The sequence below is a fragment of the Cynocephalus volans genome, chromosome 7, assembly GCF_027409185.1.
Source record: "Cynocephalus volans isolate mCynVol1 chromosome 7, mCynVol1.pri, whole genome shotgun sequence".
NCBI classification, from domain to species: Eukaryota; Metazoa; Chordata; class Mammalia; order Dermoptera; family Cynocephalidae; genus Cynocephalus; species Cynocephalus volans.
In genome coordinates, this window is record NC_084466.1 from 67530356 (window position 1) to 67549662 (window position 19307).

The 19307-nt window shown below is 32.6% G+C and overlaps 1 long non-coding RNA gene across 4 annotated transcripts in view; it reads right to left on the bottom strand.

Moving 5' to 3' along the window:
- LOC134381856 (uncharacterized) overlaps positions 1-19307 on the bottom strand; it is a 115147-nt gene that overhangs the window by 49252 nt on the left and 46588 nt on the right. For 3 of the 4 annotated variants that reach the window (XR_010024026.1, XR_010024027.1, XR_010024025.1), the window contains exons 2-3: positions 13112-13206; positions 5386-5451 (exon numbers count right to left, since the gene is read on the bottom strand). This is a non-coding gene — a long non-coding RNA (uncharacterized LOC134381856). The remainder of the gene's footprint in view (positions 1-5385; positions 5452-13111; positions 13207-19307) is intronic. The other variant, XR_010024028.1, reaches the window with a different exon arrangement.

A 19307-nucleotide genomic window follows, 5' to 3' on the forward strand; every position in this document is an offset into this window, starting at 1 on the left:
AAATTACTGTAGGATTTGACATTTCTGACAAACTTAGTGTTTCAGTGGACTACAGCTCAATATGAACCAACAGTGTTGATGGCACATAGAAAGCTAATGCATTCAGGCTGCATTACAGAAGTACCTTACTCATAAGAAATGCACTGTATTTTTGTACCTTGACCACACTGAGTATACTGGGATCAATTTTATATACAATCTTTTAAAAGGAATATTAACAAAATGTAGCAGACCCAAAGTGGAGTATCTAGGATACTAATGATCTAGAATTCACACTATGCCCAGCGGAAGAACCTGGGCATGTTCAGCCTAGAGAAGAGATAGATATAAAAAACTATTTTTAGAAGATAGATCTAGGGCCAAAGAATAAAACTATACAAGTATATTAAGCTGAAACCTGATCTCTTCTGAGAATTTTATTTTCCATCAATTTTTACTGACATAAATGCAATTTATTACATTAAGGAAAAAGTTTACTAACTATGGTTCTAATTCTAATATTCCTTTTTTTATTATTTTTTTAAAAAAGATGACCAGTAACGGGATTTTAACCCTTGACTTGGTGTTGTCAGCACCACATTCTCCCAAGTGAGCTAACCGGCCATCCCCACATAGGGATCCGAACCCTTGGCCTTGGTGTTATCAGCACCACACTCTCCCAAGTGAGCCATGGGCTGGCCCTCTAATTCTAATATTCAAAGGCCAAAAATAAAGTGTATAAAGATCAATTCAAAATAATATTAACTTTTAGAAATATTCGGTGCACTTTACGAAATTGTCTCGTTAAGGATTTGGAGGACAAACTGCCAATTTTAAGTTGACTGTAGGCACCAAACAAGAGGTACATACAACTTGAACAGCCAAACTAAGCATATAAAAACAGCGAAACTTTAATAAATTAAAATTCGGATATCCTTTAATACTACTGTTTTCCTAAACATTTTAAACTGAGGTTCTGAAATTTGACCAGTGGTAGAGTACAGTAATCCCCCTCTTATCTGGAGGATACATTACAAGACCCCTGAGCCCTATTTATGCTGTGTTTTTTCTTATAAATACGATAGTTTAATTTGTAAATTAGGCCCAGTAAGAGATTAACAACAATAAAAAATAATCAAACAGAATAATCACAACAATATGCCAGCATCACTACTCTTGTGCTTTGAAGCCATTACAAAATAAGGTTACTTGATCACAAGCACTACGATACCACCACAGTCGATAGAATTGGAGCCAGCTAGTGACTAATGGGCTATACGTGTAAATATGTTGGACAAAGGGATGATTGACGTCCTGGGCAGGACAGAGTGGGACAGTACGAGATTTCATCATGCTACTCAGAACCATGCACCATTTAAAACTTATGAATTGTTAGGATGGCTGTTTAACTCATCTGGTTAGAATGCCATCTTGTAACACCAAGGTCAAGGGTTTAGATCCTTGTACCAGCCAGCCATCAAAAAAACCCAAAAAGCAAAACAAAAAAACCTGATGAATTGTTTATTTCTTGAATTTTCCATATAATATTTTCAGACTGTGGTTGACCCCGGGTAACTGAAACCCCAAAAGCAAAACCAGGAAAGAGGGGGGAACTACTGTACTTGAAAGTGATGGCATTCTTTGTACATACTATTAAATATATCAAAACTTCATTTTCATAAGCTACAACAATTTTACTATGAGAAAATGAGATTATATGAGATATTTTAAGGAAATGTTTTAATAATACAAAAATAAACATAAATTTATTTTCATAAATTTATCCATAACAGGATGAGTGTAACAGTACAGGCAAAAAGTCAGGTGGGATAGGTGACAATTGAACAATTCTGCATTCAGCTTATTCCTGTTTTTACATGAAAATAAGTTTGAAAACTCAAGTTTCAGACAGGTAGTAGCTGAAGTCAAGATAACATAGAACAGTATGGGGATTTTATTACCTGTGTATTTATGCAGAGAACTTGAAATCCCTAATTACACCAGAGTTCATTATATTTGTATGTTTATTTTCTACTTAAATCAGGCCCAGTGCTGTTAAATTCTGCCTTGTTTTCATTTTCCTAAGAAAACATCCAAGTAATTTCATAAACAAGAAATTCTCTATTATTATTTTTTGAATCATCTTGAAGCCAAGAAGTTATTCAGGGTGGGAAAGCAATGAGTCCAACCCCTTTTTATAATTTTGGCACTAAAATTCAAATTTTATGGCTGCAATTTTGTTGAGAGCAGAAACACAGCTATGGTTTCAACATAAAAGCTCAGACTTAACTCGATCATTCTGTTAAACATATATATGTCATATATACAAGTCTCTGAGGACAAGGAACACCTGGCATTTGATTAAACTTTGTCTAATTCTCAAAAATAGCAGTTATTTGAACAATGACTAAAAATCAGCTGTAGCATATTGTGACCTTTCCATATGTTCATAAATTATAAAATACCAGGGCTCTTCAAAAGTTTGTGGAAAAATAGAATTGAAAGGTAATATGAATTTTCCATGAACTTGTTGAAGTACCTTTGTACATAACTTTAAGAGCCTGGATTTGATATGTTCACTGAATTAATAGGAATTCATAACATCAGTAGGCTTATAAGGCATTCTCTTTATCACTAAAAGCTGACAGTAGCTGGTATACTTAGGATTTTTTTTTCTGCTTTGGATTATTACACCCTTCACCACTAATCCAACTGCCAAAAGAGCTATTTATTTTTTCTCTTTTGGCACACACCTATTCTCCTAGAAACATTCCCATTTAAAAAATTATTCACGATAATTAAAATGTCCTCGTGAGTGACACAGGTAGACAGCAGTTTACACAAGAGTAAATTTCCATCACAGATAAATTAAAAATAGGAGAATTTTTAGTTACGTCTAGTGTATGATATAATTGCATCATTACATTTTTTGAAAGCACAGCACATTTGCCATATCAACCATTACTTACTGCCCCACTGATTAAAACAGTCTGATTTTTTCCCCCAGTACTTTCAGTACTACATTTATACTATCCATAATTTAACAACGACAAAATTTTCAAGACTGGTATGATACACGTCATTGCTACCTTATTGCTAACTTGACAACATTTCTAAAAACTCACCTTGATAACTAGTCCTATGTGAGTATAGTTTTTGTCATTTCTTTTTACTAGCCTAGCTCTTGATAGCAGGTAAACTCAATAAATGTCCTGTATTAGGAAGTAATTTGTCTCCATCACTTTTGTTTACAGGACTACTAACATTTACCAGCACTGAATGGTGAATTTTCTGCTTCATCTCCTGTTTCCCTATTTATAAAATCAATGTCTTAAGATTTTTGTTGTTGTAGATTATTAAAAAGTTATAATGCTCTTAACTGCTGACAATGCACCTAGAGATGTTTTTTAAGCACCGTGTGATAACAGAAATATATAACCTAAGTATATGTATCCAAAAGTACAATATAAAAAATCAAAACAGTTTAAAAAAAGAAAAAGTGAAGAAAAAAGGAAAGACGTGACTGTTTTGGAATTTTCTGTTAGGCAACAAAAGTTTAAGCTCGTTAAATTGCAAAATAAACTTGAAATCTTTTTACACATAAACATCTTTTTTCTCAATTTGTAAAAATGAACTCAAAACAGTGACATTATTTAATTTTGACAAGATTAAATATATGGCCACCATCATTCCACAAGTTTTGGAGCATCCACATTCCATAAATAAATAGCTTTTAAAAAATCCTTGTCTTAAAGAAACAATGGCATTAAACAAACATTTTAAAAAAACGACAGAATGGGGGACACACACATGATCATATAGGATCACTGACCATTTGTCACTATATACCTATTGCTCTGTGTATTGTTTAATTGGAAATATCACCATTTTAGTATCTAAGATTAAAGGCAACTCCAGGCATACTACTACCTAGAACAGACAACAGAAAGTATTCCAGCTATGAAATATGGCAAACGGCCTACATTTAAAAGATGCTGGAGAGTATCCAAGAAAGACTGTTTGCTTAGGAATTTATGAAGGAGATGAAATGAAGTTAAGAATGTGATGTTATCTGTGCTTATAAATCTGTTAGAAGTTAAATGATACCTATTTCTTTTTGTAAAGAGGACTGCCCTCCAGTCTATAGTAGGAATATAACACCAATCAAAAAGATTTCTTTTCCTAAGAGTTAAGTTAAAGAAAGGCTGAGCTGGCTTCCAAGGGACCAATTAAGGAACTCAAGCCTGGATTATATAGGATTCTTTAGGGATTTGTAAATGTTTCCATTCTAATTTTCCAGAGACAAAAATATAAAGGGAAAAAATTAGAAAAGAAAGTAACCTGTGGCTTCTGGCTACTACTTTGCAAACTGGCTCATTATTAAAAGTTTTTAACACTTAATTGATCCCCCCCCCAAAAAAAACCTCTCACTACTTACTGAGTTTAATGGCTGATCTTCTATGATCATAAGGTCACCTCCCAACACATACACATTATCTGAGTCACTATAGCAGTGTGTGAGATAATGTAAGGGAAACATCTGAAGAGTCATGACTCAATATCACTGATAGAAGAAACAGTTGCACTTGAGTTTCTTTTCTTTAAATAATTTATAAATTAAATTTATAAACTGTAGTTGAGTAAATCAGCTCAGAGAATGGATGGAAATTAATCTTTTTGGTAACTGATTTTAGGGTCTCAAATACTCTTAGGGAAACAAGTATCTTGTGCATTTAACATGATCTTGATCTACAAGTTTTTCTAAGGATATGATAAAAATTTTAGCTAAACTGTTAGGATTAATTCCCTAAGAATTTATAAGTTTCTTAAAAGTTAAATGAATCAGGGGAAAAATGTTCCTTATTTTAAGAAAGAAGTGTGCATGTCTGTATATATAAAAGGAAGGAAAAGGGATTGCCTTCCTGTTTTTTTCCCACCTCCTGAAGTTTTAACAGCTAAATGTTAAGCTCACAAAGAAGTCTCAAGTGTAATCTAATGAAATATAAAAATGAATAAATAAAAAACTATTTCTCAAGTGGTGAGGATAATCTCAATTTATAAAACCATAAGATCAATAAAATTGAGTTATGATGATAATAAAAAAAAGACGATTACTTATTTGTAAATTCCTCTAAAGGGTTCAAAATTGTGATCTCAGACTTAGAGGTGATAGGGCCTGGCTGTAAAATACTTGCCAAAATAGAAAACTTACCCAAGGCAAAGGCACTACTCCTGCTCTAAAATGGATTAAATTAACATCAAACTTCAATGTATAGGGGGATGAAGGGAGATTAGAAAGTTATCATTTTAGGATGGGTTAAAAAAAAAAAATTAGTAATAAACCAAAACATGACATTAAACAGTAACTCTTTATAGCAATGGTAGAGAAACAGAGTTCATACTTACAAAGTAAGCATGCTGGGCTAAGTAGGAGACTGCTTTATTATGGTCCTCATTTTATCATTGTTAAACCTAGGAAAAAGAGTGAAGACTTCAAAAATCTGATCACATATAAGTTAGAACATTTTCGACTGAGGTTGACAATCACTGTTTTCTGATCCTTATACAGCACAGAACAATCACAGATTATAAGCACTCAGCAGCAGCATTTATGTATTTCGGCCCAGTGCATTATTAGTTTTTTAAATTTGCTTTTCTATTACTATGACCTTCTTGAAGTTTAAAAGTCAAATATGTAAGTGTAACTAAAACTCATATGTCAATGTATAACTTGGAGCACACTGAGCTTCTGGAGGACATCATATAATTGCAGATATTTTAAGAAAAATTCAAGATCATATCCCATGACTGATCAATCTCTCTCACAAACACACACAACTGCAAAATCTAAAATCCATATATTGCCCAATTCCAAGAATTCTGTTATAATATAAATAGAATGTAAACACAAAGCTTAAGTTGGAGCTTAAAATGCATAAAAGAACCTCTGAAAATAACATACTACAATGCTATGGGCAAAACAAAAGAAAACATAGTTGTGGAATTGCCTGAATCAGAATAAATGAAAGAGTAGTAGTAAAAAAATGGGAAATTTGTTTCCATGGTTGTCCTTTACTTACAAGAATAAGAAGGATTAAAAGCTAGTACATAAAGGCAGGAAATATAGCTCATCTTTAAAAATAAAAAAATTTTTTAAGATATTCTAGTAACTTGAGTTGGTTAGAATGTTTGATTTTCGTGGGCCATGATGATAAGCTGTAGTTCTTTCACCAGATAATGGTTAGGCACTTACTACGAGATACAGAATAGAAAGACTACAATGAACCCATTCACGCTCTTAATGGAGCACTCCAAGTGTACATTTTATTGTAGACTATCTTCATCACAGAAAAGGACAGCACATTTTTAAAATTTCAAAATTATTTCGAAGTCCACAGAAAAATCAAGAGGGTATCAAAATGAATCTCACACCCTACTCATATGCCCCCCAATACAGCTCTATTGAATTCTAAAATTCTGTCATGCTTGCTTTAATTTTTTTAAGAAAAACGATTACACACAATCTCTTGTGTGCCATAACTTGATCCCATTCCTCTAAGATGCAATCACAGTCTTGAATTTGGTTTTTATTTCCTATGCATGTTTTTACACTATTATTACAAATTCTAGTATTTAAAACAATACATATCATTGCTTTCAAGTTTATATAAATGGTATAATACCATATATGTCTTTCATATAAATATTGCATTGTATATGACCTTTTTGCAACTTGTTTTTGTTTGCTGAAGTAGGACATTCACCCACGATGATACACACAGCTCTCACTTAATAGCTATACAGTTCATCATATGACTGTCACAATTTGTCATTCTCCTGTTAATTAACATTTACATTGCTTTCATTTTTTCCTATTAAAAATAAAAATAAACAAGACATTTACAAGTCTGAGTTTATCTAGAGCACCTACGAATGAAATTGATGGGTTCAAGCCTATTATACCTTCAATTTTTCTAGCCTATTGCCAAGTTCCCCTTTTTATATTTTCTCCAACATTCAGAAGAATATTTGAGAAAAATAGCTATCTAGAAGAAAAATTTAAAAACTCCTAAGTGATCAATTCCTTCTGTTTTCATCAAGTGTAGGTCTAACATACGTATACTAAATGTTCCAAAAAAATAGAAGAGACTAAAGTTTGGCTCAAGGCACTTGCACAAAAATAAAGCTCTGAACATAGATTTTCCTTATATGATTGAGGAAATACCAAGACAATCTAGAAATGTTGTTATAGAAATAAGATTCCTAATTAAATATTGAGCTTAGATCAAAGATGACCAAAAAGGGAGAAAAAAAAGCACACACACAGGAAAGGTAAATGGTATATTGGTGTGAACAATCCTTCCCATTTTATTTCATGGGCCGTGCTTCTCACATGTGGTGCTCCTAAAAAGACAACAACTTTCCCTCAGAGCTTGTAAAAAAATGCAAAATTCCTAAGCCCTAGCTCCAGAGATTCTGATTTAGCAGGTCTGGAAAAATGCTTTATTCTAGGTTAATCTGGTACAGGGGGTCCACAGACACTAAGCAGTAATTATTGATAAAAACAAGGTGTTCTCAACAGAATGGATTATGTAACTCACTTTCTGGTTAAGTGTGGGTAACAGTGATATGTTCTGTTGGATTACACTGACATATTAAAAAACAAAACAAAACACTCTAGCATTAGCCAAAATAAATAAGTAAATAAAAAGGTACTCTCAATTTATGGTTGAATATGCTTGACTTCACAATGCCAGAGCAGGCTGTGGGCTCATTTATTATTCCAGATAACTAAGTACATACTATGATTAAGCTTTTTTGGGTAATATTACAGGGAACTAACATTCTGAGTTTTCTGTGACTAGTAAAAGAAAAACATTAAGAGTAGGGGTGATCAGGAGTGATTTTAATGAAGACAATCAAAGAGAAACTAAGGTCGCTTTTTAAAAGGATGCAAATATTGCAAATGTCAGACTTTTAAATTGGGACATTAGGCTTATACACTTAAAAAGACATTTGTAATTTCCCACCAAGAATTCTACAAATACAATTAGAACTTTAACAAAAAGCTAATATTCACTTTCCTGTAACTATAACATATTGGAATTATTTAGATATAAAAGAGGAGAAAAACACATGAGTATTTAGGTTATGCAAATATGTGCAAATTCAAATTGCAAAAATCAAGAATATTCTATATTATTTGCAATTACAAAGTCCTATTTCCAAAAGATTTAGAATAATTTGAGCTTTCTAGAAAAAAAGTTTAGATATATTATTTTAATGAGAAATAGTAAATATAATAAATAATAGAAATAGTAAATAGTTTAATAGCGACAAAAAATAGACATTAGTTTTCACCTGTGGCCTACTTCGTTTTTAGTTATTTACAATGCTAATTTAGTACAGAATTTTTGTTGTTGTTTAGTGAAATCAACAAAAATTCAGCCTTATTTAGACTGGGTATAAAATGAAGATCATTTGGGCTCAGAATATGGCCCCCAAATGAAAAAAACACTCCTGTGTGCCCATACCCAACTTTTCTTTCCTTGATATATTACCTAACTTGTAGTATCAGCAACTAATTATTACAAATTTTTCCAGTCTATCAGCTTAAAAGTGAAAACAAATAAGTAAATAAAAAGGTGATCTCAATTTATGGTTAGAAGTTTCATATCATATATACTTCGAGAAGCAAGACAGTTCTCCATTCTAACAGATGGAGTTAAGTGAATAAAAATTAAATCAATTAAAACCACAAAGTAAAGAGTAAATAGAGTCTAAGAACTACAAGCATCTACTCTTCTATTTATGCTGCACTGGGAAGAAAATACCTTTCTGTCAAAAAATGTACTCTCTATACCATTTATGGGGTACACTGACAATTGGGCCTACATCTGATCTGTAAAAACTGACCGGTGCAGGCTCCTTTTGCCACCATTATTGCATATTGATGCTATTCTGTACAACAGTTGACAAGGAGTAGCAATTTCCAGCCCCTGCTCCCAGCTGTAGGGAACAAGAACAAGGGCTGTGGTGATACTTGTTTATTCACTGCTGCTGCTGCTGCTGAAGCAGCAAGCTGAGAAAAGCATATGCAGCTAACACAGTGAGGAAAAATGGTTCAGCCCAACCTACTTTCCAGGTCTGCTTATATCACCATATGATAAATTATTTCAGAAGGAATTCTTTCCTTAAAAAGTGGGGTGGGGAGAGGAGAAGAAAAGACAAAATTGGTGTTTTAATTAGAAAGGGAACCTATACTGTATCTAAGGACAAAAATTACTGACACATATAATAATCTTCAGCTCATAAGTCTAGATTTAACTGCTCAATTATCAAAATTCTCTGATGAGTTTTAACCAGTGCCAGGGTAAATTCATAAAGAGAGTATCTTCCCTAGCTCTTCTCCTGGAAAATGAGAAAATGTTCAAACTCTAATCAAGAAATGAAATTACAGTTTGCTTATAAAATGCCCTTGGCTCCCAGGTACCACATATCTAATCACTACCACATGTCTGACTTCAGACACTATTCGCAAAGAAATAAGATTTTAATCTATAAAGTTTTACAAAAATCCCAACTATTAAAAAAAATTTCCACATGCAATTTACCTACTTTAAATGTGCAACACAAAGCTAAAAACTTGGGAAGTACAGTACATAATATCAATTGATGAGTAACAGAACAGAAATATTTATTGTTAAAGTACCTTTACATATAATGTGATGCTATTTATAGACTTACAAATGCAACTCCTCTTTTAACACTTTAAGCAATTTTTGATTCAGAAAAATATAAACCGAAAAAAATTTGGACATCTATAAATTATAAAAAACAAACAAACCCATACACAGGCTAGAATTGGCTGGTAAGTTTAAGTAATAATAGCTAGTCAAGAAGGCTAGGTTTGAAATTTTTTAAAATAAAAGTGTGAAATAGTAGTAATACTTTATATCCAGATTATATTTTGTAAAAAAACAAAACAAAAACCAAAAAAACCAAAAACCCAATCTCTTATTGTTATCTAAATTGAAAAAGTAATTTTTCTGCTTAGCAGCTGCTCAGTGAGGAACAAATAATGTTACTATTAAAAATAAATAATTCTTAAGATTACAGGATAACAAGATAAGTGAATATATTTATTTAGTATGAAAGCTATACAATAAAGATTAACAGAAGGATTTTTTAAAATTAGATCATTTAGAAATAATAATGGATTAATAAACTATTAACTGGTACATTAATCAGTCTCAGCAAGCATATTTGAAACATGCTGCATCTTTCCCCTCCAAGTACCTCTAACCATGAAAACAGAAAAATAAAACTAAATTGAATATGAGGGTTCTTCAAAAAATTCATGGAAAGGATCATATTATCTTTTAATTCTATTTTTCCACAAATTTTTTGAAGTATCCTCTTATATGTTAATGAAATATCAAAAATGTGGTTTGTGGTGCTGAGAACAAAAATTCTATAAAATAACAAGATGTTATTTAATAAAAAATTTAAAACCCTCACATCAATTAAATATTGCCTTTGAAAAATGCTTATCAGAAAATATAATTTTGATACATTAGTTCTTATTTGAAGAAAAACAATAGAGACATTAAGGATGTCATTTGCTAGTTGAAGAAAAAATAAATATAAAATACACACATGTACAAAACTGCTTCAAATAAGTATTTAAATTTTTTTTATTAAAAAAGTTAATTGTATTTATTATTTAATGAATCCTCAGCAACACTATAAAAACCTCTACTACAGACAATTGTCATAGCAGACAAACTGCTTAAAATATAAGTTGTTCTTATGAACCAGCATTATACATCACTGACAAATAATGAATAATTTTAAGTTCCTTCATACGTAGTTAGGTTAAATTACCTTTATTCTAGTTTATTCAAATATTCTTTCTACACTAAGGAAAACTATTTCAATAAGACAGGAACAGTGATAATATAAATGCATTTTAGGATTTTTCCTGAAAGTGAATGTTATTTACTTAACTCTGAAAATGCATTTAATAAAAAATATAAATATTGCACAAATGAGATATGAATCTATCACTGGAAAAAAGATAAAAATGATCACAATAAATCCCTTCCCCCAAATTCTGACATAATGAACTACATATCAAGACTCAGTTATAGTTAACAAGGCTTGCAAATTTTAAAACAGTCAAAAATCCTCACAAAACGCCTTTTAAGTAGTAGTAAAAAGAGAGCAAATAATACATAGAGTAAAAGCCTTTATTAATCTGCCTCCTAAAATAACATACACTACTAATTGGTTTAGTTTCTCACCCTGTAAGAATTGACCAAACACAAGAAAATTGTTAATATCTGTATTGATTCTTTTAGATATTAAATTACTTCCTAAGCTAAATTTTTAGAAGTTTATAAGCCAGTACATAACAATAGAGAGGACAATTATGTGAAGCTAAATAACTGTGTCAAAACAATAAGTTTTGACACCTTTGAAGATCACAAATCATTCATATACTCTCTAAATTTGGAGCTAGGAACAACTCTGGAGATTTATATCATTATCTACAATATTAACTCAAATGCTCTCTCTCTCCATTTAACTCACTAAGGCTGTGTCTAAAGATATCTGGATTGAAAGTGATAAACTGAACCTGGATTTTTTTTTCAGACACTCATATAACCATATTTTTCACTTTTCATCTTAATGTTCTCTAACATGTAAAACACTGGTTAAGTCAGAAGGGGAAAATTTAGTTATTTTTATCCTATTCAAACTGAGATGCTTTTTCATAACATTCTCAAATCAGAGTTATGAAGACATTCTATACTTTGTATTTATCTCAAACAGCTACCTTACAGTATGATTCCAATATAAAAGTATGTGAACCTCACCCTTATGTTAAACTGTGATTTTTATTAGATTTTAACATTTTATTAACATCACCAGTTAATAGATTCACATTCCTGGATTATCTATCTAATATCTAATAATATAGAATTGTCAATTTTCAGTGTTTAGTATTTTGATATGTATCTCAACATTCAAACATTATTAAGCACATCTGAGAATTTGTTTTATAATGATAATTACACTTCACTCTTTACACTAAATTACACTCTTCTCATGAACATAACCTTTGGGATTTCCTGTATTTTAAATATAAAAGTAAATATTTATTTTAAAAATAAAAAATTTTTTAAAATCTTAAGAAAAAAATCATATTATGTTATAGTTTAGTAAAACTTTATTTTGCAAATAGTTCTTAAAAATATACTATAGTTAATAGTTTACTATGAAACAATTAACCAAGTAACAGTAATACTGTTCAATAAATTCATTTTCACTATACCAGATTACCAATTAGAAAACAAAAATTGTATTAGCTAAATACTATCTGAAATTTTCACTAAAACTATAAAAATTAAAGAAAATAAATATGCCAGAAAAGTGGTTCTGTGATAAAGTATTTTGGAGGTTAATACAATAAGTCACTGGAAGTTTAGGCATTCTACAATTTTATTTTCAAAGAGTTTGCAACTTTTGATATGAGCAACTTAAATATTTTACTCAGAGTATCTATGAGTAAGATACTAGTTTCTGCTTAAGAAGGTGGGTTTTTCAGTTTCAACCAAATTGCCAGTTATGGTTAGGACAGTATTTACAATACTCTAAATTCTCTTATTCTCATTAATCTTATCTAATTTTTCAGGCTCTATCTATCACTCTACCTGCCAAACAGCAAAGCACCAAATTCTGTTTGATTTAAACTCCCCATTTTATAAGATGTAAAGTCCACTATTTAATTATTTTACACAGCACACTGTAATAACAACCTTAAGGGGAAAAAAAAAAAAACCCCAAACAAACAATTAAAAATCACTATATATACTTATTTTTGGGATAAATAAATTCAATTGGAGTTGGACCTAGTACAAATCGATGAGAACATCAACTTTATAAAAAAATCTGAGTTTTTAATAAGCAAGGCAACTCAGCTTTGGCTAGTTCACAGGACAATTTCTATTTACTACTAATTATTTACTGATTTTAATTCACCTAAAAGTTTCAGCTTTACCAATCGTCTAGCCCAATCATATTGCAAAAATATAAAATTATATGCTTTAAAAATTCGTTAGTATACCTTAATCTCCTACCATGTTCCAACACATTATGTGAGTACTCAATCAAAGAAGTTAGGTTGTTCTCCAGAACTGGTTCTCTCCTAAAGGTCAAAACCTGCAATAAAAATGTCATGTATTATAGTATGAAGACACTCAACAGATTTCCATCTCCTGCAGTTCCACAGTTGATCCCTGAACACAGAAGTAAGGTCTTCAAAATGACCCCAACCTTGCCAATGTTGAAAGAAGCCCTAACATGAAAATAATGTTTTTAAAATAGAAATAACTTGATTAGAAACACCTGTGATATGCTTTATCATCTGAAGCCTCTTCAAACAAATCAGATTAATATGTTTCTGCTTTCATTTCTCTTTAGGGCATTCATTTTCAAAACAGTGTAGGTGTGCGAGTGTGTGTATGTAGGTAGCTGTTATAGGACTGGTAGAAGGCGACTTCATAAGGAAAGTATCAGAAATATAGTTTGGGCTTCTAAAACTCATAAAATCCACATAATTAAAAAAATTACTCAAGGGATAGGGACAAAACTTTACCTTTCTCCCCAAATTATTAAACATTTTAATAATGACAGAAATTACCATTATTTTTAGTGTTAGTCTTTTACCAAGCCTGAGTAAATATTGACATTTCCAATTATTTTAATACACTGCAGTTTTAGCAGATCAAAATTTAGAGTTTATTTATAAACAAATTAAAATATTTACAAGTAATAAATGGATCACTACTGGATCAAATGGTTTTTATAATGTTTCCAAGTAGAAGTGAGATGCAACTGAATGTATATGTGGCTTTTTCATTTGTTTCACCTTTCTGAATCTTAATGACTTAGTGCCAATCAACTAAATAAAAATATTAAATTACCAAAGGTTAACAATTAGAATGTACTACATGTGAACCATAACGCTCTGAATAAGTTTTCCACTTTAAGAATGGCTTAGGAAAATAAAAGAATGAAAACCAAAAAAATCTTTATTCCTCTTCTGCCAAATATTTGATTGTTTAATGACAAAAACCACAGAATCATATATAACTCATAAACACCAATCCAAATACAATGACATTTTTAAAAATCAAAATAATTCCTACATAGATTTCCTCAAAAGGTATAGACAGTTTTCTATATTTGAGCACTTTGAAAATTAAGGTATCTTAAGTTTACAAATCATATAAGAAAAACAGTAGAAAACAAGATGTACTACAGGCCACTGTTAAGTTTTTAAAAAGGAAACAAAGAATACTAAATAATAAAGAATAAAAGAGGTTCAGATATGAGATAAATATTCAACTAATGTGGTATGATAAAAAAACACGATATAAAAAACTTCAGATAGTAAAACTCAAATCTGTTACAAAATACAGCATGTTATTTATACTTATAAGCTTGTTATTAAACTTATTATATTATTTATACTTCTACTACAAGTCTTTCCAGTGCAAACATTCTTTAGTAAAATAAGACAGGATTAAACAAAAGTATATTTAGCTTCTCCTAATTTGATAAGAAATATTAAGAATAAAATTCAAATATATATATTTAACATTAATCTCAGTATTTGAAACTAGTCTTTTTTTTTTATTGTAACATAGTTGATTATACATATCTGTGGAAACTTGTCTTTCTAAAAGGTTCTAAAGCATCTCGAATGCAGGCAAGGGAAAAAAAAAAGGCAAAAAAAAAAAAAAAAAAAAAAATCATTTCCCTACCAGAAAGCAATATTTATATGAAGGATCTGCAGTCATCTGGGCATGCAAGTAAGCTGATAAATATATAAACACATATTAGTAATGTGATATTGTAAAATCGATGTTATTACTCTTATTAAGACAAGCAAGACTTTAAAGTTCTAATAAATTCACTTCTAAAAATTAAATGCTTAATCTCATTTTCAATGCTTATTTGAAATAAAGTGCTATTTTATTACTGATTTCCTTTGGTCTTATGAGATTTGGGGCTACAAATTCCAGCAAGTCATAGTTTGGGTTCTAATGACATGCCAAAATTAGTTGCCCGGCACATAGTGTTTCTAAGTTTGCTGAATTAAAAAACAATAACAACAACAACTGTATGTATATGCTAACATGACAATTCTTTGTAAGCTGTGTTTTCTAGTTATAATCAGACCAATCATGTTTCTTCTAAAAAGGGGTTAAAAAGAAATCAATGTGGGGATTATTAAGCATCATTAAGCAAAAGAAAAAAAAGATGAGCCAAATTCAGGTCAGGAATATTTTAAAATAAGAGACAAATTGTCATAATATAAATTCAAAACAGTGTGTAAATTTATAATCTAATTGGCTTTTTAACTGGAGAAAGCTTATGTGTCGTGTAGAAGAAATGTCTAATACAGTCTCTGGGAATTTTTTTCTTTTTGTAAACCAAATCAACTGAGCAATATTTCTGGATTGAAGTATTTAGTGACATTCTGAATAGTTACTACATACCAATAAATAAACAAACAAGCAGAAATAAAAATATAGATAAAAATCCACAAAACAAGAAAACAAAAATGTAGTACACAAAGCATAATGAAACAAGAGACCCAGAATATCAAAGCTACTTTGAAATTTTCATCCTTAGCTGTAGTTGATAAACATTAAAACTGATATTCATCTGATTAGAAAAAAAATGCAGTGTTACACACAAACACTTGAAACTACCTTTTGTAAATGTATAACAAAGATATGTTAACAGCATTTTTGAAAAAGCCTAAAATTGCACTTTTATTCAGATTTTTAAAAAACAGTATGAAAGGCAAACAAATGAAAATCACTGTAACAACACCATTCCCCACCATTGTTTTCTGGTGATAATAAAAGACTTTTCTCATCCTTACAATAGAATAGAAAATAAATTATAACTATCAATTTCTATAGAGAAATATGGATAAGTACATTTAAACATTAAAAAATATACATCTGTTGGAACTCATACCTCCGTGCCCACAAATCTAAAACCAAAATCTTCCTCTTATTCAGTATTACATAAAATGAAAAATATTTTGAATGCTGTGCATTTTATTTAGGCGCTAGTGTGTTCTCAAGCTTTAAGTGAAGTATTTTAAATAAAGGAATCCTTCACTTTAAAAAAAAAATGGCTTATTACACAAAACAATCCTTCATCCATCACCCCCCAAACAAGCATAAAAATCCCATAAATTAAAGCGTTTAAAGAGTATGGTTAAACTTAACCAGCCTGATGGAATTTAAAGCCTGCCCTCGCGCCCCCCCCAAACTCTTCGAGTCACATAATTTGAATAAAAATTAAAATACAAAAGGCAAAACCCACTAGTTCTGGTACTTTAGGTATAACTGCACTTAAAAAAGAAAGATTTCCAAACAATTTCATTAAATTAAACTTTATAGGGAAGATAATTAGCACCTTTTATGAAATTTTCATGAGCTGATCCAAAATAAACAGTTTTGAAAAAAGGTAATGAACTTGGGTTCTGGGATCACAATTCTCAGTATGAAGGCAATACAAAATAGTATGATTTATAATCTCAGCTATTTCACTTATTAACATAAATTATATTTACAGCACTACTGAGATTAATAAAAGTCGAAAGATCTTTTCATTTGAATATTTTCTAGCAATGCATAGTTGACTTAATGTGAAAATACAAACTATAAGTTTCAAAATTTCAACTACTATTCATAAAAAGATAAAAACTCCTATTAAATTTAAAAAATTCTTTAAAAAAGCGTCTACAGTTATTTGTTTATGAGCGAGTTTAAGGCTTTTCTTTGAAAACCACACCCGCCTTTTATCAAGATGCAATCAAATGGAATGACAAGCTTGGTAATAAATAGAAATATACTGACGGCTGTCCTACGCAATATTCAACAAAAATCAACTGAAAACCAACCAAATAGAACACAACACACCCACACTGTTGTATACGATATATTTCTTCATAATGAATTTATCAAAGGAATGAAGTCATATACGCACCTGTGCTTACTTACCTGTTGTATTGTCTGAATAAAGATAAGTGTCTTGTAAATTAAAGTTTTAAGTCCGCTGCAATGCCTGAATTAGCAAAATCTATCCGATTTTATGGAAAATGTGGAAAAGATCATTCGTTAACATTAAGAAAATTAAAGTTTCTTTTCATCAAAATAAAAGAAACAATTCTCCGGTGATCTGCATCCAATAAATATACGTAGTTTCAGATGAAAAGTTTCTACCAAAGGGGGGAAAAAAAGCAAACAAAAAACCCCCCTAATCTTTCACTCAGTTTTTAACCAATAAGAACAGGGGCAAAAATATACAAAGTCTTGTAATTTCCAGACAGCAGAAATACAATTTTGCGAAAATTAGTCTCTTCGGTTTTACTTTTAACATACATTTCAGAACCATCTTTTATGGGGGGGGGGGGACGACTATTAAACATCAACTTAAAAAAAACACCCCAAAACTTCACTTCTTAACATTTAATAACTATTTCAGTGATTCTCTGTCTAAAAGTATAATTCTTCGGAAAGTCCAGAGATATACTCTAGCGTTCAACATTCAACCCCCCCCACCCCCCAGTCCCGCTTCCTTCCAGCCAATCAGGGGGTAACAAGTCCGGCGTTTTGGGAGCTCCGTTACACTCAATTTGAAAAACATCATATTGGCTCTCCCATTCTACTCCGGGAAAGATTCTAAGTGAGGGCGGGTCCCCCAGTCTTCATAGAAATATAAGAAATCAATCAATCAATTGCTATATCAATTACAGAAGGAAAAACTCTGTAGGCAGGCAGTCGTGTCACCGCGGTTCCCTGGAAGCGTTACTCCTCTTTGCGAACAATTGAATAGCTGCTGCAAAAAGCATCTCCAGAATGTTTGCAACCAGAGTTGAGCGCCCCACACGCAAAACATCACACTAAGGGTTAATCTAGAGGTGCCTTCAGCATGGAAAAGAATTCAAGATCTTATATATCTTTCATGTGGAATTTTTACAAAGGCCATTATGTATAAAGTATTATCTAAAGTTAAAGCCGTCACTGGCTTTAAGAATTTTTAAGCGTTGTCGAGTAAGAATTGACAGAAACCACCAGCTAAGAAAGAAATCACTGAGGGGAGAAACAAATAACACTCCTCTTCCCTCCGCCTCAGCGTCAAGAGAGTTCCCAAGAAAAAGTGGGATTGCAAAATTACCGTTAAATTATCCGGGTAAGGACTTTTCGGGAGGAAAACATCAATTTCCCCCGCCTTTCTTCCCCCTTTGCGACATGTTTCAGAGACTGGAGAAGGAAAAAGTCTTCTAAGAAAAGTGCGACTCGGAGAAGGAAATAGCCAGGAGAAGGAAATTGCTAGCTCGAAGCCCCATCTTTCATCTCACCCATGAACACCCCTCCCCCTCGAGAAAGGACAACGCTGTGAGAGCAAACGACAATAATACCGAGCAAGAAGCGAAAGTCCAGCATCTTTCTTAGGAGCCCGCTACAACCTCAAAAGCCTGCCACCGCCCCATCCTGCCCAGCGTGGAAACGCCAGACGCGGTCAGTACTACCCCGACCCTAGACTTTAGGAACCGAGGCGCGCAAGGGGAGGGCGGCGAGGGCTGGTGAAACTCTTTCCTAGGGCACCCCACGCTTTAGCGTGAGACAATATAGACGTCTGGGTGCCGAGGGTGGGGGAGCACTGTCGGCCACGACCCACCGGAGGCACCAGTTACTGTGGGTCCTAAATTTTCCGTCGGTTTGGAGTTTTTAGTCATGATAAGACCACTATCAGTGGGCCGGGAAAAGAGCGAGAAAAGGCGGCTCGGTTCGTAAATGGGGGGAGGGGAGTGTCCACTCCTGTCACAGGAGTGGCGAGGCCGCGGAGACCCCGCCGCTCCCAGTCCCCGGTCGGAGGGTCTTGCTGACAGATCCGCTGGGCGGCGGCTGCTCCGCCGCAGCCGGTCTGCGTCCCGCTCAAACTGCGGCTCCCCTCCCCCCACAGCCCCGTCCCTCGGCGCTCCCGCCACATTCCGCCCACTGCCTCCTCCTCGCAGACGCCCAAGTTACCCCCAATCCTATTTCCTGGGATTTTCCGCGATTAAGGAGAGGGCAGACCCAGTGCCCATTCCCTGCACCCCCCGTCGCCTGCCAGTCCCACCACTGCCACCTCCCGAGTCCCGCTCTGCGACTTCTTCAGGCTCTTACCGACTGCGCCAACGCTGACGAAGCTCTGCCGACTGCCCTTTGCTCCAAGTAATTTTTGGCGAT